Here is a 23,861-nt window from a genome sequence, read left to right on the forward strand (position 1 = left end):
CTGGCTTCTTGCCCTTTGTTATCCTGCCAGACGTGCAAATTCACCACATGCATTTGGCAGGAAGAGACCAGTGTCATGGGCCTTGAGATTATTGAAAACGGTGACGTCTACACCACCGACACCAGTGCTGCCATGATGGATTTGCTTGTGGAGAAGGGTGTTTTCATTCCAGAGCAGGTAAGCAGCCTGTGGCCAGGGTTTAATTCCTCCATGAGTCATATGGCCTCTCAAGCCACTGGGGCCTGCTGGTCCCTGTAAGCCTTTGAGGCCATTCCAGTGTGGTGGGAAGGGAAACACTTCTCTGGGGAAGCTGGGGACAGCTTTCCAAGTCTCCCCACGCCTCCTTCAGGTGCCTGGCATGGTGAGGTACATCCACCAGTGGCTCATGACAAATGAGTCTGCTGACCACAGGATGGAGAACACTCTGCTGGATCTCACTGAGGCACAGCCCGCTGATGTGGTGATGACACTCCTGCGTGTGGGCCCATCGTGTGACAGGTATGGGGCCCACCAGCCCAGAGGGCTCAGGGCTCACCAGCCCATCACCCTGTACAACCTGTTCCAGGTGTCTGAGCAACAGAGAGTTCCAGGGCCCTCTGGCTGCTCTCTTTCCCAGCCCTAGCATGTCAGCCCCTGAGCCTGCTGCCATGCTCCCTCCCTGCCCCTCAGGGGCCTGTCCCCACAGGGCTGGGCTGCCTGGGTGCCACCAGCGAGGGGCAGTTGGCAGAGGCAGAGCTGGCAGGCAGTTCAGCTCCCTGCTGCTGGCCAGGCCACGGTTCTGTGTCTGAGACTGCCCTGAGACAGAGCTCTGACCCCACAGAGCTGCTATGGCCATGTGGAAGACGATCATGTCCTCGAGCAGGACTGTGGAGCCAGTGTTAGAGATACTCCTGGATGTGCTGGGGGACTGGCCAGAGCACAGCACATACACCTCGGATGGGGACAGAACGTGTGTCTTTGCCCTGGCTGTGAGTTTCTGGAAGTGGCCTTTGCTCACCCCAAGGCCGCCTCTCCAGCAGCTCTCCACCCTCCTTACCCCACTGCATCTCCCTGCCTCAGGCACTGCGCTGAATCCTGGCCTAGGGGCACCTTCAGGGGCATCAGGCCCGGTGCTCCCCCTGCATCTCCCCTGGCCTCTCCGTGCCACGCTCGGGCCCTGCCGCACCGACACCTGGGCACTGAGCGCTGTCTCGGGGTGCTTTGTCCTTTGCAGGCAACTCTGGTGATGTGGAAGATCCTCCAGGTGCCCTGCTGGCCAGATATACTGGTGATGTATTTCCCCTGTCTGTTTGTCCACCTGCTCTTCCAAGTGTTCTTCAGCACTCTGGATACACCAGAGGAGGTCGATGACTTCTGGAAGGGATGCCAGGAAGAACATGGCCTTGCCACCAGCCCCAACAGGTTCTCCATGCCAGTCCTTCTGTCCCTGCCTTGTCCACTGTCAAGGAGCCAGTGCTCCCAGTGTGACCTGAGCTTTGCTCTGCACACAGGTTTGCAGTGCAGACCCTGAAGTCTCTGCTCTGCTTTCTCCAGTGTGAGGATGTGGTGATGGCAATGGAGCGCAAGCGTGGCTGGGACACGCTGCTCTGTGTTGACACCCACCACTATGCCGTGGGTCTGTTGGCCAGGTGAGATTCCCTGCTCTCCACTGCCCCCAGCATTTGTGTTCTGTGCCCGGGGTGTGCCACACAATCCCTGTGGTCATGGGCCAGAGGGCCTTGTCACTGAGAGATGGCCAATCAGACTGCAAATGGCTGGGAGAGGAGGTGCTCAGGAGCAGCCACCTTCCAATGGCCCTGCTCCCCTTGTATCATGGTGGGGAAAGACCAGAGAGATTTACCCCCCAACTCAGGAACCTGGTTTCTTTTTCGGCCTGCTAGGGAGATGCGTCATGCTTCTATGTGGTTGTGTTCCAGTATTGCACTCCACCTACTCCAGGTGCTCACCATACAGGAAACATGCTGGGATCTGCCTGCCATGGCATTTCTTGTGGAGGTGAGCCTGATGGCCAGCGCTGCCTCACTGAGCTGCCTCCCAGCCCTCTGCCCTCTCATCACCACAGCTGCCTGGGACAGTGCCCGTGCCCCGTGCTGCTCTCTGGGCCCAGCCCTGTGCAGTTCTGGGCTCTTGCTGGCCGGGTCCCCTGTCATTACCCTGTGCCTTTCAGGTCCTCAGGTGCCTGGACCCCCGTGAATGTGGTGGCAGTGTTGTAAAGGTCACATCAAGGTACCTGCAGAGCGAGTGCAGGGAGAAGCGTTGCCTGGCACTCAGGGCCCTTCTTGAGCTCATTGATGATCCCTCCATGGTGAGAAGGGGGCAGTGGCTGAAGCTGCACTGGGGAAAGCAGCCCCTTGGGCTTCGGGTGCTGGGGCAGCTGCTCCCAGCTCTCCTGCCTCCCTGTTCAGCTGCCCAAGTGCTTCAGGACAGGCCTTTGGCCTCTGCGGCCTGAGGCAGCAGGGTGGCGTTTCACAGACTTGTGTTCTGCACAGGCCGAAAAAATGTTCAGCCTGACTGAAGGCCTCATGGACCTACTGTGGGACAAGGATGCAGAGATAGTTGGGATGACACTCATCACCATCAACTTTATATTCATGCACAAATATTTCCTGATACCAAGCTCCATTGCACTGCAGTTGGCTGAGGCGCTCTTGCCTTTCCTTGACGCGGTAAGGCTCTGTGCCCCAGGCCATGGCCCCTGCTTCTCAGAAGCTTGGTGCCCTATGGATTTTAAGGTGGGTGCTGGAATGGGCCTGGATCAGCCAAAGTTGAGGATTTTTTTTCCTTCCTTTCATACAGGATGATAGCCAGGTGCAGCTGCTCTCCATAAGGCTCTTCCAAGATATGCTGGAATATTTCATGGAAGAGAGAGAAAAGCTTTTGGAGAATCCAGTGCAGCAGAGTGTCCTCCCACTCTTCTTCCACTGCCATGATGAGAATCTGCATGTGGCACAGGTGAGGACTGGTGGGCTGCTGGTGTCTCCCTGGGAGGGGGCTCGGCTGCCTCCTGCCCTGGCACCTCCCAGGCTACAGCCTCCTCCCAGCCTTGGCACAGGGACACGGCTCCTGTGCCCTGAGCTGCGGTGCCATCTGCACATCTCTGCTGCTCTCCAGGCCTCTCGGGAAACCCTGCTTTGTGTGGTCAAATTCCTGAAGAACAGGGATCTCAAAAAGCTGGTGAAGGAGGAGAAACTCTGGAAGTTCGCCGAGTGCCTGGTAAGGAGGGCCTGGAAGCGCAGGCTCAGCCAGGAGAAGCCCCCTGAGCGCGGTGCTCACTGTGTGCGCTTGGCAGCTGTGGCCCTGCCCAGGGCTGCACGCAGGAGCTGCACGGGCTCTTCTCCAGGCTCCTGTGGGCCCGAGCCGGGTGCCGACGGAGCCCCGGCCCAGCGGCTGCTGGCCGCGCCTCAGGGCTGTGCGGGCAGGGGAGGCCGGGGCCGGCCAAAGCGGGGAGTGCCTGGCAAAGGGGCACAAAGCCCGGCCCGACCCTTCCCTCCCGCCTCTCTCTCCAGCTGGCAGACGACAGGAGCCGAGCGGCCGAGCACCTGCGCCAGGCCCTGCCGTACGTGCAGAGCCCACAGGAGCCCCTGCGAGAGGCGGCCATCAGGTTCATGGGTGAGCCCGGGCTCCCTCCCCACCCCGTCCCGCCGCAGCTCGGCCCCAGCCCCGCCTGCTGCCCCGGCAGCGGCATCCGGGCCCGGCTCCGTGGAGCCCCGGCTGCCCTCGGGGCTGCTGCCGCCCTGTGTCGCAGCCGTGCCCTTGAGCGTCAGGATGCGGTCAGGGCCCGGGCTGAGCCCTGCCGGGCCACGAGGGCGTGTGGCCACAGGGCTGGCAGCGCCGCTGGCAGGGAGCTGTGCCGCTGCGCAGAGGCATGACAGGCTATATGTACCCAGGGATCGCCGGACGGAGCTTTCGGAGGCAGCAGGAAGAGCTGCAGCTCATCTACAGAGGTGAGTGAGGGCAGCGGGCTGTCAGCCGGGGCTGGGGCTCGCAGGAGGAGCTGCAAGCCCTGGCCCGGCTGCGGAGGGCTCTGCTCCCTGTGCGGACGGGGGTCGGCGTGGGCAGAGCACACCGAGATTTCAGGGGCACGTGGGGGAATTGTGGCCAGCAGCTTCGGGCTGATCCCGGTGGTCCCTGCTCCCTCCTGGTCATGGCTGGAGCTGGCTGGGATAGCCCTGGCACGGGGGTCTCGTGGTGTTCCTGCAGATCAAGGATCTGGCCATGGCTCTGTTCCTTTCTCTTCCAGCCCTGGAGGACATGGCAGATGACACCAGCCTTGCCGTCGGAAGCCTGGCACTTCAAACTTCCTACATTCTTAGGGCAGTAGAGCAGCCTCGGATCTCCATGTTCCAGAGGCTGCAAGCTCAGCTCCGCCGGGCATGGAAGACGCGGCCTCGTCTGTCGAGCCTCGGCCGTCTGCGCTGCTGGAGCTCTGCAGAGAACTGATCTGGGAAGCTCTGTCTGCTGGGGCCACCTGAGCCAGCGAGAATTTTCTTTTTTGTCAAAATCGGTTTTTTTCTTTTTTATTGTTTTACTTTAGAAATATAGGATATGTTGGAATAGACAGACTCCCAGGAGCTTTCTTTTCCTGCCCAGGGTCTGCATGGCTACAGGGAAGAGGGGGAATAGGTGCTTGTGCTCAGCAAGCTGCGCAGCCATGTAGTGTTGAAGGGAGAATGGCCAGAAGCCCCTTGGCCTTTGGTGGTTGTGCTGAAGCCTTTGTGCTGGTGACAGAGCGGGTGGGCAGGGGCTGAAGCTTCAGGGATCCCTGCGAGACCGGTGCCTGGAGATGGCCACGGCCCCTGTCCCTGCCAGGAACCACAATCGGTGTCCTCCTGCCCAGGTGTTGCTGGCTGGATTACTGAGAGCTCCTGTGGTGTCTTTTGATCGGGTTCCTCTGGAGCTCCTGTGGGGCTGCAGTGCTGCTGCTGGGCAGGTTGGCCTGGCTGGGGGAGACCCTGAGGGGACAGGCACTGGGAGGCCATGAAGGGATGAGGGGCTGTGGAGGCCCGATGGGACCAGGCAGTGGGAGGGCACGAGGTGTACATGTGAGGGAGTGGGTGGCAGGAGGCTACAAGGTTACAGGAGTCACCTGAGGGACTGTGGTGGGGAGCCCTAAGGAAATGGGTGTCAGAGGCCATATGTAGCCCCTGGGCAGCTGCCTTGTTCCTGTAACCTGTCTGCTCTGGTGCTTTCCCAAGGTATTTCACTCAGCAGGCTCTTTAAGGGGCTCCCTATAACCGGGAGTGTCACCCTGATGCTGGCCTTTCTGAGCTGCGGGCCCAGTCTGAGTTGTGGCACTGGGCGTGTGCCCACCCTGTCCTGGGCACTGGAGTCCCCTCCGCCTCAGGCCATGAGCTCGACTGCCTGGGTGCTGAGTCTTGTTCCTGTTGTCATGACGGAGGCCAAGATCCTTGGCTTTAGGCACGACTGAGTGAGACGAGCAGAGCCTTCGAGCCCAAGGGAGAGCCCTGCAGAAAGGCCCTGTGGGCAAAGGGCTTTGCTGGCATTGCCAGGGCAGGCACACAGAGAGTGTGGTGAGCACCTTCAGGGTGCCACGGCTGGCTTGGGGCTGGGCGACCTCCCTGTGCGCAGGGCTGTCTCTCTGCTGTGCTGTCGTTGGCCTTTTGCTGTCGAGCTCCTCTGGCTGCCAGGAGACAAGAGCAGCCCTATAAGGAGAGTGCAAGCCCCTGTCTCCAAATCCTGAAGGGGGAAATGGAGCTGTCCCGGCCCGTGGCCAAGGCTGTAAGCAGAGCAGAGCATTTTCCCCACCCCTGACGGCTTTCTGCCTGCTGCTGGCCTTGGGCCAGCATGACCCGCTCTGCTGGGGCTGTGTCACTGCGGGGGTGGCTGCTGCCCCTGGGTTTGCTGATGGGACGTGAGGGTCACTGAGGAAAAGGTGGGTGTCCCAGGTGATGCTGAGGGGGCATTTGGTCGCTGAGAGGATATTAGGGTCCCAGAGGAGGCTGCAGGTGAAAGGAATGAGAGAGATTTGTCTTTACAAATAAACTGTGGGTAAAGCTAGAGAATGAGAGATGAAAGAAGCAATGGATGGAACCATCAATTCCATAGGAAAAGAAAAAGTGCGGGTCTACATTAGAAGGGGTCTGTATTAGTACCTGTATTAGCCAATGGGGTTAGAGAGAGGGAAATGCGGCCAGGAAATGAGGATAAAAAGGAGGCTGCATCCTCTAAAAATGTGAAACTCCCCAGGGGAATGTCCCATGGCCTGTCCCTTTATTCAGAGAAAGTAACAGGACTCCTCTGTCTCTGATTTGGACATAAACCTCTGGTGTTTGTGGATTAATTTTCCTGACACAAGTGCCTCATGCATCACTCAAGGGAGGCGGATTTTCCGTGTGTCACTGACGTGTCATGATGGTCTCTGAATGCCAGGCACCTGCATGCCACTGAGGTGACAGGGGCGTCACTGAGGGGGAAGTGGGTGGCGGGTGCCCTACATGCCACTGAGGTGACATGAGTGTCATAAGTACATCTTATATGATTGGTTTTCACAAATATTAAAATGAATGCTCTATGCAGAATGTTGGAAAGCTTTGCTGAATGAATATAGTTTCTTTTAGTTCTGCTATTAGCAAAACTTAGACATAATAGTGTGATAAATATATTTCTTGGACTGTAACATGTTGATATGAAAAGCTTTTTTTCATGTAACTAACTCAGAGATTGGTAAAAAGATAATCAGGAAATTCTTCACATTCTTGGATTATCCTTTCTGGATGAAGGCGGGCTGAGGAACAGCAGAACTCTAAGGAAAGGATCCTTTGATCTCCAATATCAGAGAGTGCACTGACAAGAAGGATCCACAAGGGGAAAAACAAAAAAAAAAAGAAGTAAAGATGTTGGTTTAGAGGTTGGGGGTGATTTTGATTTCTGCATGAAGGTCCATGAATATGCAACAGGTGGATGCATTTAAGAAAATGTTCTCTGAGTTAAGGTGTGCTCTTGGCAGAATGCCAAGCACTGGGCCCTTGTAACCTTTGGCTTTATTGTCTCTTATTGTCTTTTATTAAACTTGTTAAAATCTACCAGGAAACTGGACCTCGTTTTTCACAATCAGGAGCCAGCCCAGAGTTTCCCAGGCCCCTCTGCAGGTTTGGTCACATCCATTCTGATCTGGCTCCCACAGCTTTACCCGAGCCCCTTGCAGTGCCCAGTTCCCTAAGGCAGAAGGGGATCCCAGGATACCATGGAAATAGTTCTGATCTGTGCTTCCTTCTAGATTGGGAACCTGACTTGGATTATTTGGAATTGCTGGTGAATGGTGCTTTGAAGATCGTCTGAGATGCTGGAGGCAAGTTCTCAATGTGCCTTTCCTGATAGAATATGCAGTGTCACTGAGGCAAGAGCTCCCTCATGTGCCATTTCCCTTAAGATCACCTTGTGACAATTGATAGAAGATTCGTGTTAATCACAAAAGCATTGAGGTTTGCATAAAGCAGAATGCTAAGCTCTGAAGTGAAGCATGGACACTAGATAAAGGAAATTATATGATTAAATAATTCTGTTTAAAAACACCTTGTTATGTTATATTACGTTGTATTATGTTACATTACATTATGTTATATTATGTTATATTATGTTATGTTTTTCAAATAAGTTGTATCGGCTACCAGCTTGTGAAATCGAACTTCCCAAAAAGTCCTTCCTGCCTTTGTCTGATCAATGCTGCCTATCTCAAGGACCAGACTTCCAGAACTTCTCTGGTGGTTATCTACAAGGACCAGATGGCTGTCTGTGACTGATTATCACCCCAAGGCTTTGTGAATTTGTGTAAGGATGTTTATTTGACCACCACTGCTTACCTAGCAAAATTATGACAGCAAAAAAACCCCAAAAATTATTATTACAATGAGGAACCACAGTATAAGAAGGGACTGCAAACCAAGGTTCGGTGGAGCGTGGAGTGGGCGGTGACCCCTCGCATTCCCCAGCGCGCTGCTTGCTCTTTCTATATCAAATAAAGCAATCCAAAATTCTGCTGAGTATCGAGACTTTTGTCTCTCATTTATAACAACCTCAAGGTTGAAGCATAGTGAAATCGTTGCCCTGCTCGCTTTCTGAGCCCTGATGATCCCACAGGATTACTGTCAGTGGGAGGAAGGAGCATTTAGCTGTCAATCCTCTTCCCATGTGCAATGCCAGTGTCTCCTTCCATGTGCTCTGTGCAGCCAGGGAGAAGAGCAGAGAGGGAAGGGAAGGGCCCAGGGCTGTGCCCCGGGGCTGTGCCTTGCTGGGCTCCTTTGTTGGCCCCAGTCTTGGGGGTTGAATTTTCCCCTTTCTGTGGAATTTTTCCCGTTGTTATGCTAAGTATTTGGAGCTACACGCAGAAGGTCGGATAGCTAAGTTAACAGTTTCTCTCGAAGGGGGGACGAGAAGGGGCAGTAGCGGAAAAGGAGAGGTGGGGTAGGGGCTGTTCTCTGCTTCTCTCGCGGGTCTGGCTCGGAGAAGGACGGTCGCTAGAAACTCAGCTCTGCCACGCTGACGCCGGGAGCTGCCTTCCTTGGCTGTGCGATTTCGCAACCTCTCTGCTTGGACGCTGTCCCGCATCTCCTACTGATTGCAGCACATCCTTTTGAAGCATCAGGACTGACACTGCCCTGCGACCTGTGAGCAGCGTCTCCCCTCCGCTCTTCCCATCTGGGATACAGAGGCCGTTCACCGCAGCGCCCCTCCAGCCACGTGGGATCACCGCATCTCCTCCCTGCTCACCAGGGGCTGGCAGGCAGCACCAGAACTGTAACTGGACCTCAGAGGAAAGGTGTCCACAACCGAGAGAACTGTTTGCTGGGTTTTCTGCTCGGTTGTTGTAGATCTCGCAGTTATTGTTGTTGTGTTTTGTTTCCTTGGTTACATATATATATATATCAGTTAAGAACTGTTATTCCTACCCCCATATCTTCGCCTGAGAATCCTTTAATTTCAAAATCGTAGTAGAGTGATGGGGGGTTATACTCTCCTTATCAAAAAAAAAGAGGCCCCTGTCTCTTTTGGCAGATACCTGTCTTTCAAACCAAGACACCCAGGCAGCCTGAGGATTTCCTGTGGTGCTGGGAGTTGTTCTGTCCTGCCTTTCTTTGCCGATGAACCTGTTGGGGAAGGTGATCTGGCTTCCCAACCCTCGTTCAGGAATGAGTCTTTGGGAGATGGTGAGGCTAGGTCAAGGCGTTACCCCTGTGGCAGCTGCCAGCTCAGAGCCCAAACGTCGGCCAGCAGTGCAGAGATGACAGAAGCCTCTGTGGCTGTTGAATTACAGGTGTGTCTGCAGGGAGGATTTCTCCAACTCCTCTGCTGGTTGCTGCACACAAGCCCGGCTCCCATGGCAGGGGTGAGTTGTGTGTCCTTGCTGACCCCACAGGCTGAGCACTGCTTTTGTGGAATCCGTTTCTGGGAAATGGAATTTTGTTGCTCTAAGGTCCTCCAAGGGGAAGGAACAAAGCTTCAGAACACAAGAAACTTCATGATTTATCCAAACTCAGGCAGCAAAAGCTGAAGGAAATGCGGCAGGGAAGACAAGGTGGGTGCATTTCCCTCAGTCTTCTCCTGACACCCAGCAGCCAGGGGCTTTCTCTGCACATCTGGACACACTGTGCCTGGCACAGCAGGAAGTCTCACTGCCCTGCTGCTGCTGTCACACCCTGCTGGGCTGTTTCCCAGCCTGGCCTGGCTGCAGCTTCTCCCCAGCCTCTGCAGGAAGGCATTTGGCATCAGCTGCCAGGGAGCCCAAAGTGCCCCACGGGCTATGCACACCCTGAGATCCCTGCCATTTCCCGGTCTCAGGGTAGGTCAGGAGAGGTGCTGCTTTGGACAAGAGAGAGCCCTGTCATAGCCCCAAGAGCCTGGGCCTTTTCCTCATCCTTATCCATGTCTTTGGCAAGTATTGCCTCCTGACGAGGCCAATTCCCTGATATGTAATGGTTTCATCAGATGCAGCTCTACCTCTTCCTTTCTCAAGGAATGGACAGAGAGGCTCTGTGGAAGGAGGCATTTCCAGAAGGAAAGGAGGCAATGCCAGGCACGAGCACAGGCAGAGGAGGTAATTGCTGTGTCAGGCTCAGCCCTGGGCAGGGCTGTGTGGCAGCAGCTCTTCTCCCAGGGCCTGCCCTTGCGTGGCCTGGCAGCAGCCAAAGCTGGAAGCGCTTTGGCTTCGAGGCCTCTGGAGCTCGTTCCCAGCCCCTGGGATACGGGAGTGGTGCACCAAGGTCCCTCCTGCTGCAGCTGCTCCTGGAGCTGCCCTGAGTGCCCAGAGGCCCAAGGCACAGGAGCAGCCCCGAGTGGGAGCCCTGCTGAGAGCCCAGGGCTCCCGACTGGGCAGGGGCTGCACTGGGTCCTGACAGGGCCTGACTCTGTCCCCTTGGGCTGGGGGAGCTGTCACGGGGCTGGGAGGGTCAGGGTTAGGGTTAGGGTTAGGGTTAGGGTTAGGGTTAGGGTTAGGGTTAGGGTTAGGGTTAGGGTTAGGGTTAGGGTTGCTGCTAGTGGCTGCTGAGGGATGGGTTTGGCCGTGTCCCTGGAAGGACCAACTGCCCAAGCAGCTGCGCTGCCCCTGGGCTTTCCTCCCGGCCTTCTGGGCTTTGTTTTGTGGCACTGCCTGTGCCATGGGATGCCAAGGTGCCTGCAGGACCCAGCGTGGGGGAAACAGAGAACGTCGTGGCCTTATCCAGCGAGCTGCCAGCTGAGCAGTGGAGCACAGCACAGGCTCACTGTCCCCATTGCTCCCACACATGCAGCTAGCACCTCAACACGTCTTCCTGATTCCCAGAAGGACATTGGGAAGGGTTTCTGTCAGGGAACACGCTGTTAGGTAGAGATAATGACAGGCCTCTTTGTTTTGGAGCTTGTCTTCATTTTGTGTGTCAGAATCTGGTATTGCTGGAAGAGAAAACAGTGAGTGTTTTGTTGCTCTCCCCCTCACACAGCTTCATTTGATGGCTGCTTGTAGAAAGGAAACATTCCTAGGGAGGCTGCTGTGGAGTTGTGGATGGTCAGTGGTTGTCCGTATAATTCTGCTGAGGGTTCTGCTGCAGCCTAGTGCTTTAATTGGCCTCTTAATTGCTGGGCCTTGTCCGGGGGAGCCTACTGGGGCTGCAGCCAGTGCTGGCTCCCACTGAGGCTGCGTGGCCAAGAGCAGCCCCAGGAGCAGCGGGCAGAGACAAAGCAAGGTGGGGAGGAGAAAGAGCAGGGTCCAGGTTGCCCTTGGAAGGCAGATGCACTCTGGGGCCCGCTCCTGGCCAGGGACCCTGCCCAGAGCCATGCCTTGCTCGCCGGGGCCCTGAGGGGCAGCTGTGCAGCTGGGCCAAGGTGTGCCAGCAGCTCCAGCCGTGCTGGGGAGCCTCGCCAGCTCTGGGCTCTGCTGTGCAGGAGGTTCCCTGTGTGCCAGTGGCAGCTGGGGCCTCAGACACTCCTCTCTCCACAGGAGCACTTCTCCCCCTTCTCAAGACCGGCCAACGACTTCAGTCTGGACAGACTGGATCTGTCATCTTGCATCTCCATGCACGTGTTCGTTTTCCATACCACAATTGCAATACCAGCTAAATGCTGTGTACAAGCTGCCACCAGCATGCTGAACAGGTCCCTCTGTCCCCAAAGGGACTGGCCCCACTCTCCAACCAGGGCAGGAAGTGGGGCCTTCCAGCCAAGACAGTGCTTGAGTCCAGCATCACCTTTGGGCTTCAGCTCTGGGGTCTGAGCGGTACCAGCAGCACTGGTGGAGCTCCTTGTCTGGCACAGCCAGGGCTGGGCAGGCAGCAGCTGGGCATGGGGCTCCTGATACATACAGACACCTCATGTTATCTTTGTTTTTCATTTTGAAACATTTAGGAATGTTTTTCATTTCCAGCAATTAAAAAGAGTTTTCATAGAACGTAAATCTGAAATGTTTATTTCCCTTTCCCCCAACAGTCCTGTATTTGTCAAAGTAGTTTTACAGTTATGGAAACTGCGATAATTAATAAAAGTTTTGTGTTAATCACAAAAGTATTGGGGTTTGTATAAACCAGAATACTAAGCTCTGAAGTGAAGCATGGACACTAGATAAAGGAAATTATACGATTAAATGATTCTGTTTTAAATCACCATGTTATGTTATGTTATGTTATGTTATGTTATGTTATGTTATGTTATGTTATGTTATGTTTTCCAAGTAAGTTGAATCTACTACCAGCTTACAATAACAGACTTCCTGATAGTCTTTCCTGCCTCTGTTTGATCAATGCTGCCTATCTCAAGGACCAGACTTCCAGAACTTCGCTGGTGGTTATCTACAAGGACCAGATGATTATCTGTGAAACTGACTATCGCCAGAGACTTTGTGAATTTCTATAAGGATGTTTATTCGACCACCACTGTTTACCTGGCAAAATTATGACAGCTAAAAACCAAAAATTATTGATTACGGAGAGATACCACAGCATAAGAAAAGGCTGCAGGCCGGGGTTCGGTGGAGCATGGAGTGGGCAGTGACCCCTCACGTTCTCCAGGGCTGCATTGCTCGACCTATATCAAATAAAGCAATCTAAATTTTGCTGAATATTGAGACTTTTTTCTCATTTATAACAAAACCTAGAATCTTTGGACTCTTCTGCAATAAATAATAAAATTGCATAATTCTTAATGTTTACTCTTGCACAGGCTGGGCAAGGCCGGCACAGCCCAGAGGAATTATCCCGAACAGGCTCAGGGCACTTGGGTACTGAGCACTCCTGCTGGGATCCCTCCATGGGAGACACCGCCCAAAAGCTGGGAGGGGCTGCAAGGGGTAACCATGGTGGGGAAAGGGCAGAGGGGGAGAGCAAGGCTCCAGTGTGTCCTGAGAGGGCCTGACTCTGTCCCCTTGGGCTGGGGGAGCTGTCACGGGGCTGGGAGGGTCAGGGCTGGCAGTGGCTGATCAGGGATGGGTTTGGCTGGGTCCATGGAAGGAGTGACTGCCTAAGCAGTTGTGCTCCCCCCGGGCTCTCCTGCTGGCCTTCCGGGCTTTGTTGGGTGGCACAGCCTGTGCCAAGGGGTGCCAAGGTGCCTGCAGGTGCCAGCTGTGGTGGAAACAGAGAACGTCCTGGCTGTATCCACCAAGCTTCCAGCTCATCAGTGGAGCACAGCAAGGACTCATGCTCCCCACTGATGCTGGAGTCATGCACAGTGAGATAGGAACACATGCTCTAAATCCAATTTGATGGATGTTGACAACTCTCCCATGTTGTCATCACAACACAGCAGATGCCAGAGGAAGTTGATAACTTCTGGAGGGTGTGCTGGTAGGATCACCACCTTCCCAGCAAGCCCAACAGGTTCCGGCCCTCCTGTCCTTCCCATGCCCTCGTGACCAGCGCCAGTGCTCCCAGTGTGACCTGGGCTTTGCTCTGCACACAGGTTTGCAGTGCAGACCATGAAGGCTCTGCTCTTCTGTCTGCAGTATGACCCTGAGGTGATGGCCATGGAGCGCAAGCGTGGCTGGGACACGCTGCTCTCTGCTGACACCCAGCACTATGCCGTGGCTCTGCTGGACAGATGAGACCCCCCCATTTCCCCTCTGCCCCCAACATTTGTGCTCAATGCCCGGGGTGCCCCACACAGTCCCTGTGGTCATGGGCCAGAGGGCCTTGTCACCGATGGATGGCCAAGCAGACAGGAAAAGGCTGGGAGAGGAGGTGTCCAGAAGGAACTGCCTCCCAAAGTGCCCACATGACCTCCAGGGATGATGGGGAAAGACTGGATCTCAGTGAGTCAGTGCTGGGAGTGTTTTGCTTGCCCACCTCAGTGCCTTGGTGCCTTTTCCCCCCCACCAGGGAGATGCGCCATATCTCCCTCTCCTTCTGATCTGGGATTTCCCCACCACCTGCTTAGGTGGCTCAGTAAGGAAGAGCCACACTGGGATCTGCCCTTCCTGGCATTCCTTGTGGAGGTGAGCCTGATGGCCAGCGCTGCCTCTCTGAGCTCCCTCCCAGCTCTCTGTCCTCTCGTCGCCACAGCTGCCTGGGACACTGCCCGTGCCCTGTGCTGCTCTCTGAGCCCAGCCCTGTGTGGTTCTGGGGTCCTGCCGACTGGATCCCCTTTCACTACCCTGTGCCTTTCAGGTGCTGAACTGCTTGGATTTCACTAAATGTGGTGACAGCATCCTTGAGATCATGTCAAGGCACCTGCAGAACAAGTGCAGGGAGAGACGTCGTCTGGCGCTCAGAGGCCTTGTGGTGCTCAGCAAGGATCCCTCGATGGTGAGAAGGGGGCAGGGCTGAAGCTGTACTGGGGAAAGCTGCCCCTTGGGCTGCCTGGGCTTCAGGAGCTGCAGCAGATGCTCCCAGCTCTCCTGCCTCATCTCCCTGAGTTCTTCGGGACAGACCTTTGGCCTCTGGGCCCTGCAGCAGCAGGGTGAGGTTGCAGTGCCAGCGCGGTGTTGGTGCTGCAGCCGCTCATGGCTTCACAGCACAGCACAGCCTTGTGTTCCACACAGGCCAGAAAAATGTGCAGCCTGTCTCCAAGTCTTTTGGAGCTGCTGGGTGATGCAGATGGAGAGGTGATTGGCATGACCGTCCATGTATTCACTAATGTGCTCCAGGACAAAGACATCCTGATATCCAGCACCACACCCCCAAGCTGGCCGAGGCACTCCTGGAGCTCTTTGACCACGTAAGGTTCTGCGTCCCGAGCCACAGGCATTGGGTGCTTCCCAGAAATTTGTGCCCTCTGCGTTTTAAGGCCTTTGCCTTGGTGGGCCTGGAGTAGTAGGTGCTTAAGTTTTTCTCTTTCCTCTAGCACAACAGCCAAGTGCAGCTGCTCTCCATTCACCTCTTCTGTAAAGTGATGGAATTGGTAGTGGATGAGGGGAAAAAGTGCCTGAAGACAATTGTTCACAAGAGCCTGTACCCACTTCTAATCTACTGCCATGATGAGAACCAGCACCTGGCAAAGGTGAGGATTTGAGTGATGCTGGTGGATCACTGGGAGGGGCTCACCTGCCTCCTGCCCTGGCACCTCCAAGGCTGCAGCCTCCTCCCAGCCTCGGCACAGGGACGCAGGTCCTGTGCCCTGAACTGCGGTGCCATCTGCACATCTCTGCTACTCTCCAGGCCTCTCGGGAAACGCTGCATTGTTCAGCAAGATTCCTGAAGAGGAGGGATATTGAACAGATGCTGCAGGTGGATAAGACGTGGAGATTTGGCGAGTGCCTGGTAAGGAGGGCCTGGAAGCACCAGGCTCAGCCTGGAGAAGCCCCCTGAGCGCGGTGCTCACTGTGTGCTCTTGGCAGCTGTGGCCCTGCCCAGGGCTGCACGCAGGAGCCGCACGGGCTCTTCTCCAGGCCTGGCGCCGTGGAGCCCCGGCTGCCCTCGGGGCTGCTGCCGCCCTGTCGCAGCCGTGCCCTTGGGGGTCAGGATGCGGCAAGGGCCCGGGCTGAGCCCTGCCGGGCCACGAGGGCGTGTGGCCACAGGGCTGGCAGCGCTGCTGGCAGGGAGCTGTGCCGCTGGGCAGGGCCATGACAGGCTCTGTCTTCCCAGAGCTTGCTGGGGGACTCATGAGGGGGAAGATGGAAGAGCTCCAGGTGCTCAATGAAGGTGAGTGAGGGCAGTGGGCTGCCAGTGGGGGCTGGTAGGGGAGCTGCAATCCCTGTCCCGGCAGTGGAGAGTTCTGCTCCTTGTGTGGACAAAGGGTGGCATGGGCAGAGCACAGCGAGATTTCAGGAGCACGTGGGGGATTCGTGGCCAGTAGTGTATAGATATATGTATATATAACTATATATAAAAGTTTATATATAAGTATAGAGAAAAGAAGAATAATATAAAGAAGAAGAAGAGGGGAAGGAGTGGAAGAAATTGATTTAGCATTACAAAATAATTATAATAAAAATGTTAAATTTATGATTATATGAATGGTTTTATAAATATTTTGAAGTTAAATTATGCATCCACACATCTTCTAGAATCACAGCATAGTTTGGATTGGGAAGGACATCAAAAATCCTCTCCTGGACAATGAGGCTGAAACCAGCCCAGCCAAGCCTTCTTTAACCTGACTGCAGCATTGGCCTGGCACATGAGCGGCCTAACAGCACCTGAGGTACCGTCAAGGTGACACCATTGATCAATTGCCTCTGGTCTAGGGACAAGGACACAAGACTGAGGCAGGAGAATGTATCCAAAGAAAGCCAAAGCCAGCAGCTCTCCTGAAAATCAGCATGGGCCAGGCTGGGACTGGGCGAGGTCATGGCCCACAGGCTTATCTGCTGAGGCCACCTTTGCACACACTGCCCACAGCCAGCCAGGGAGGAGGAGAGTTCTGGGGCTGTGGGGAACCTCTGCTCACAAGCAGTGAACACCCATCCTCCCTCACACAAACTGGCTCAGCTGAAAAATCCCCAGCCCGGGAAGGCCACATCCATGGCACATTCCCATGAAGGACACCTGAGGAGGTGCCAGAATCCATCCAACGGCCCCAAAGCCCTGCCCAGACTCACTGCTGAGGCCTTGCAGCAGAACACAATACATACACCCTACCAAATACCACAAAATTCACAATGAAGAACAGAATTCCAGATATCAGGAATGAATTATCCGCCAGCCCTCCATGCATTTTCCCATGGAATCATGGCATTCTGGGAGTCGGCACTTTAGAATCTCCCATACACCCGCCCAAATACCCACGAAATTCACAAGGAATAACAGAATTCCAGATATCAGGAATCTATTATCTGCCAGCTCTCCACACAATTTCCAATGGAATCATGACATTCCTGGTGCAGGGAATCTTGACTCCTCCAGTTATCCTCCCAAATCGCCATAGAAAAATGGCATTCTGGGTTTGGGGAATTAACAAACCCCCATACACCCAGCCAAAATCCAACCACATTCCCAAAGAAGAGCAACTGTCCAGATGTCTGCAATTTGGAAAATTCCAGTTGGCAACCCAAATTCTGATAGAACAACAGCAAAATTCCAAGTGTCAGAAATTGAGAATCCTCCAGCTCCCCAAAAAAATTCCCATGGAATCATGGGATTCCAGGTGTGAGCAATTGAGAATGCCCCATACAGCCTCCCAGATTCCCACCACATTCCCATGGAATAACAACATTCCAGATTTCACGAACTGAGAATCATCTTCTTCCCCTCCCAAATTCCCATGGAAACATGGCATTCGGTTTTTCCGCAATTTGGAACGCCCCAGAAGCTGTCCCAAAATCCCACCAAATTCCCATGCAATAGCGACATTCCAAGTATCAGAAATTTAGGATACCCCATTTCCGCATCCAAATTCCCATAGAATAACGGCCTTCCGGCTATCAGGAATTTTGAATCGTCCATAAGGTCTCCCATATTCCCTTGGAATAACGCATACCCAAGCATGAGGAATTGAGTTTCATCTAGTTCCGTACCCAAATTCCCATGGAATAACAGCATTCTGGGAGCTGAGTACTTGGAAGCTGCCTGTTTCCCTCCCAAATGTTTAGGGAATAACAGCATTCCGGGCATTGGGAATGTAGAATCCTCATGTTGCCCTTGCAAATTCCCATGAAATAACCATTTTAGTGTGCTGGGAATTTCGAATGCTCCAGTTCCTCGCCCAAATCCCAATCAACCTGTAACGAAATCATGACACTATTTGTGTGCCAAGTTTAGAATCCTCCACTTCCCCTTCCAAATTCCCAACAAAACGATGGAAAAAGAGCAGTTCACTCATTGCTAATTTCAACTCCTCCTCTTCCTCTCCCAAATTTCCACCAAACTCGAATGGAAGAACGGCATTTTGTGTGTGCCAAATTTAGAATCCTCCACTTCCCCTTCCAAATTCCCATAGAATAGCTGCATTCCGGGCATGGGGATTTTCAAAACATCCATATGCCCACTTAAATTCCCACGACAACCTCGGAAAAACAGCATTCATGGTGTTGGGAATATGGTATCCACCACTTCCACTATCCAATTCCCAGCAAAAGCATGCAATTACAGAACTCTGGGAATTAGGAGTTTGGAATCCTCCAGTTCCACTCCCAAATTCCAGTAGAATAACAGCCTTGCAGGCATGGGGATATTGGAATCCTCGAGTTCCCTTCCAAAAAGCCCATGGAATAACGACATTCTGGGTATTGAGAATTGACAATTTGCCCATTTCCCTCCCAGATCCCTAGGGAATAAGACACTTCCGGGTGTCACGTATTTCGAATCCTTCAAATCCGCACCATAACAGCCATGGAATAACAGAATTCCAGGTGTCAGGAATTGAGCATCCTCCACTTCCCCTTCGAATTTCCCATGGAATCATGGCATTCTGGGTGTTGGCACTTTAGAATCTCCCATACACCCTCCCAAATACCCCAAAATTCACAAGGAATAACAGAATTCCAGGTATAAGGTATGGATTATCTGCCAGCTCCCCACGCAATTTCCCTTGGAATCATGGCATTCATGGTGCAGGGAATCTTGACTCCTCCAGTTATCCTCCCAAATCCCCATAGAAATATGGCATTCTGGGTGTTCCGAATTAAAAATCCACTATAAACACACCCCATATCCCACCAGATTCCCAAAGAAAAGCAACTTTCCAGATGTCTGCAATCTGGAATATACCAGTTCCCCACTCAAATTCCCATGGAATAACATCATACCAAGTGTCAGGAATTGGGAATCATCCAGCTCCCTGAAAAAAATTCCCATGGAATCATGGGATTCCAGGTGTGAGCAATTGAGAATGCCCCGTACAGCCTCCCAGATTCCCACCACATTCCCATGGAATAACAACATTCCAGATTTCACGAACTGAGAATCATCCTCTTCCCCTCCCAAATTCCCATGGAAACATGGCATTCTGCTACTTTCTAATTTGGAAACCCCCCAAAACCTGTCCCAAAATCTCACCAAATTCCCATGCAATAGCGACATTCCAAGTGTCAGGAATTTAGGATACCCCATTTCCGCATCCAAATTCCCATAGAATAGCAGCCTTCCGGCTATCAGGAATTTCAAATCGTCCATAGGGTCTCCCATATTCCCATGGAATAACGCATACCCAAGCATGGGGAATTGAGTTTCATCTAGTTCCATACCCCAATTCCCATGGAATAACAGCATTCTGGGAGCTGAGTATTTGGAATCTGCCTGTTTCCCTCCCAAATGTTTAGGGAATAATGGCCTTCCGGGCTTTGGGAATGTTGAATCTGCATGTTCCCTTGCAAATTCCGATGAAATAACCATTTTAGTGTGTTGGGAATTTCCAATGCTCCACTTCCTCGCCCAAATTCCAATCAACCTCTAACGAAATAATGACATTATATGTGTGCGAAATTTAGAATCCTCCACTACCCCTTCCAAATTCCCAACAAAACCATGGAATAAGAGCAGTTCACTCATTGCTAATTTCAACTCCTCCTCTTCCTCTCCCAAATTTCCACCAAACTCGAATGGAAGATCGGCATTTTGTGTGTGCGAAATTTAGAATCCTTCACTTCCCCTTCCAAATTCCCATAGAATAGCTGCATTCCGGGCATGGGGATTTTCAAAACATCCATATGCCCACTTAAATTCCCACGACAACCTCGGAAAAACAGCATTCATGGTGTTGGGAATATGGTATCCGCCATTTGCACTATCCAATTCCCAGCAAAACCATGCAATTACAGCACTCTGGGCATTGGGAATTTGGAATCCTCCTGTTCCACTCCCAAATTCCAATAGAATAACAGCCTTGCAGGCATGGGGATATTGGAATCCTCGAGTTCCCTTCCAAAAAGCCCATGGAATAACGACATTCTGGGTATTGAGAATTGAGAATTTGCCCATTTCCCTCCCAGATCCCTAGGGAATAAAACAATTCCGGGTGTTACGTATTTCGAATCCTTCAAATCCGCACCATAACTGCCATGGAATAACAGAATTCCAGGTGTCAGGAATTGAGCATCCTCCACTTCCCCTTCGAATTTCCCATGGAATCATGGCATTCTGGGTGTTGGCACTTTAGAATCTCCCATACACCCTCCCAAATACCCCAAAATTCACAAGGAATAACAGAATTCCAGGCATAAATATGGATTATCCGCCAGCTCCCCACGCAATTTCCCAAGGAATCATGGCATTCCTGGTGCAGGGAATCTTGACTCCTCCAGTTATCCTCCCAAATCGCCATAGAAAAATGGCATTCTGCGTGTTGGGAATTAACAATCCCCCAGAAACCCACCCAAAATCCCACCACATTCCCAAAGAAAAGCAACTTTCCAGATGTCTGCAATTTGGAATATTCCAGTTCCCCTCTCAAATTCCGATGGAACAACAGCATCCCAAGTGTCAGGAAGTGGGAATCCTCCAGCTCCCTGAAAAAATTCCCATGGAATCATGGGATTCCAGGTGTGAGGAATTGAGAATGCCCCGTACAGCCTCCCAGATTCCCACCACATTCCCATGGAATAACAACATTCCAGATTTCACGAACTGAGAATCATCCTCTTCCCCTCCCAAATTCCCATGGAAACATGGCATTCTGTTTTTCCGCAATTTAGAACCCCCCAGAAGCTGTCCCAAAATCCCACCAAATTCCCATGCAATAGCGACATTCTAAGTGTCAGGAATTTAGGATACCCCATTTCCGCATCCAAATTCCCATAGAATAATGGCCTTCCGGCTATCAGGAATTTCAAATCGTCCATACGGTCTCCCATATTCCCATGGAATAACGCATACCCAAGCATGGGGAATTGAGTTTCATCTAGTTCCATACCCCAATTCCCATGGAATAACAGCATTCTGGGAGCTGAGTATTTGGAATCTGCCTGTTTCCCTCCCAAATGTTTAGGGAATAACGGTATTCCGGGCATTGGGAACGTAGAATCCTCATGTTGCCCTTGCAAATTCCCATGAAATAACCAATTTAATGTGTTGGGAATTTCGAATGCTCCAGTTCCTCGCCCAAATCCCAATCAACCTGTAACGAAATCATGACACTATGTGTGTTGAGAATTTAGAATCCTCCACTTCCCCTTCCAAATTCCCATAGAATAGCTGCATTCCTGGTATGGGGATTTTCAAAACATCCATATGCCCACTTAAATTCCCACGACAACCTCGGAAAAACAGCATTCATGGTGTTGGGAATATGGTATCCGCCAATTTGCAGTATCCAATTCCCAGCAAAACCATGCAATTACAGCACTCTGGGCATAGGGAATTTGGAATCCTCCGGTTCCACTCCCAAATTCCAGTAGAATAACAGCCTTGCAGGCATGGGGATATTGGAATCCTCGAGTTCCCTTCCAAAAAGCCCATGGAATAATGACATTCTGGGTATTGAGAATTGAGAATTTGCCCATTTCCCTCCCAGATCCCTAGGGAATAAGACAATTCCGGGTGTCAGGCATTTGGAATACTTCAGCTCCGCACCATAACTGCCATGGAATAACAGAATTCCAGGTGTCAGGAATTGAGCATCCTCCACTTCCCCTTCGAATTTCCCATGGAATCATGGCATTCTGGGTGTTGGCACTTTGGAATCTCCCATACACCCTCCCAAATAACCACGAAATTCACAAGGAATAACAGAATTCCAGATATCAGGAATGTATTATCTGCCAGCTCTCCACGCAATTTCCCAAGGAATCATGGCATTCCTGGTGCAGGGAATCTTGACTCCTCCAGTTATCCTCCCAAATCGCCATAGAAAAATGGCATTCTGCGTGTTGGGAATTAACAATCCCCCAGAAACCCACCCCAAATCCCACCACATTCCCAAAGAAAAGCAACTGTCCAGATGTCTGCAATTTGAAATATTCCAGTTCCCCTCTCAAATTCCGATGGAACAACAGCATCCCAAGTGTCAGGAATTGGGAATCCTCCAGCTCCTTGAAAAAAATTCCCATGGAATCATGGGATTCCAGGTGTGAGCAATTGAGAATGCCCCGTACAGCCTCCCAGATTCCCACCACATTCCCATGGAATAACAACATTCCAGATTTCACGAACTGAGAATCATCCTCTTCCCCTCCCAAATTCCCATGGAAACATGGCATTCTGTTTTTCCACAATTTGGAACCCCCCAGAAGCTGTCCCAAAATCCCACCAAATTCCCATGCAATAGCGGCATTCCAAGTGTCAGGACTTTAGGATACCCCATTTCCGCATCCAAATTCCCATAGAATAGCAGCCTTCCGGCTATCAGGAATTTTGAATCGTCCATACGGTCTCCCATATTCCCATGGAATAACGCATACCCTAGCTTGGGGAATTGAGTTTCATCTAGTTCCATACCCCAATTCCCATGGAATAACAGCATTCTGGGAGCTGAGTACTTGGAAGCTGCCTGTTTCCCTCCCAAATGTTTAGGGAATAACGGCATTCCAGGCATTGGGAACGTTGAATCCTCATGTTCCCCTTGCAAATTCCCATGAAATAACCATTTTAGTGTGTTGGGAATTTCCAATGCTCCAGTTCCTCGCCCAAATTCCAATCAACCTGTAACGAAATCATGACACTATGTGTGTTGAGAATTTAAAATCCTCCACTTCCCCTTCCAAATTCCCAACAAAACCATAAAATAAGAGCAGTTCACTCATTGCTAATTTCAACTCCTCCTCTTCCTCTCCCAAATTTCCACCAAACTCGAATGGAAGAACGGCATTTTGTGTGTGCGAAATTTAGAATCCTCCACTTCCCCTTCCAAATTCCCATAGAATAGCTGCATTCCGGGTATGGGGATTTTCAAAACATCCATATGCCCACTTAAATTCCCACGACAACCTCGGAAAAACAGCATTCATGGTGTTGGGAATATGGTATCCGCCAATTTGCAGTATCCAATTCCCAGCAAAACCATGCAATTACAGCACTCTGGGCATTGGGAATTTGGAATCCTCCGGTTCCACTCCCAAATTCCAGTAGAATAACAGCCTTGCAGGCATGGGGATATTGGAATCCTCGAGTTCCCTTCCAAAAAGCCCATGGAATAATGACATTCTGGGTATTGAGAATTGAGAATTTGCCCATTTCCCTCCCAGATCCCTAGGGAATAAGACAATTCCGGGTGTCAGGCATTTGGAATACTTCAGCTCCGCACCATAACTGCCATGGAATAACAGAATTCCAGGTGTCAGGAATTGAGCATCCTCCACTTCCCCTTCGAATTTCCCATGGAATCATGGCATTCTGGGTGTTGGCACTTTGGAATCTCCCATACACCCTCCCAAATAACCACGAAATTCACAAGGAATAACAGAATTCCAGATATCAGGAATGTATTATCTGCCAGCTCTCCACGCAATTTCCCAAGGAATCATGGCATTCCTGGTGCAGGGAATCTTGACTCCTCGAGTTATCCTCCCAAATCGCCATAGAAAAATGGCATTCTGCGTGTTGGGAATTAACAATCCCCCAGAAACCCACCCCAAATCCCACCACATTCCCAAAGAAAAGCAACTTTCCAGATGTCTGCAATTTGGAATATTCAAGTTCCCCACTCAAATTCCCATGGAACAACAGCATCCCAAGTGTCAGGAATTGGGAATCCTCCAGCTCCTTGAAAAAAATTCCCATGGAATCATGGGATTCCAGGTGTGAGCAATTGAGAATGCCCCGTACAGCCTCCCAGATTCCCACCACATTCCCATGGAATAACAACATTCCAGATTTCACGAACTGAGAATCATCCTCTTCCCCTCCCAAATTCCCATGGAAACATTGCATTCGGTTTTTCTGCAATTTGGAACCCTCCATAACCTTTCCCAAAATCCCACCAAATTCCCATGCAATAGCGACATTCCAAGTGTCAGGAATTTAGGATACCCCATTTCCGCATCCAAATTCCCATAGAATAATGGCCTTCCGGCTATCAGGAATTTCGAATCGTCCATACAGTCTCCCATATTCCCATGGAATAACGCATACCCAAGC

Source organism: Sturnus vulgaris, chromosome 7 (genome assembly GCF_052056855.1).
Source record: "Sturnus vulgaris isolate bStuVul1 chromosome 7, bStuVul1.hap1, whole genome shotgun sequence".
Lineage (NCBI taxonomy): Eukaryota > Metazoa > Chordata > Aves > Passeriformes > Sturnidae > Sturnus > Sturnus vulgaris.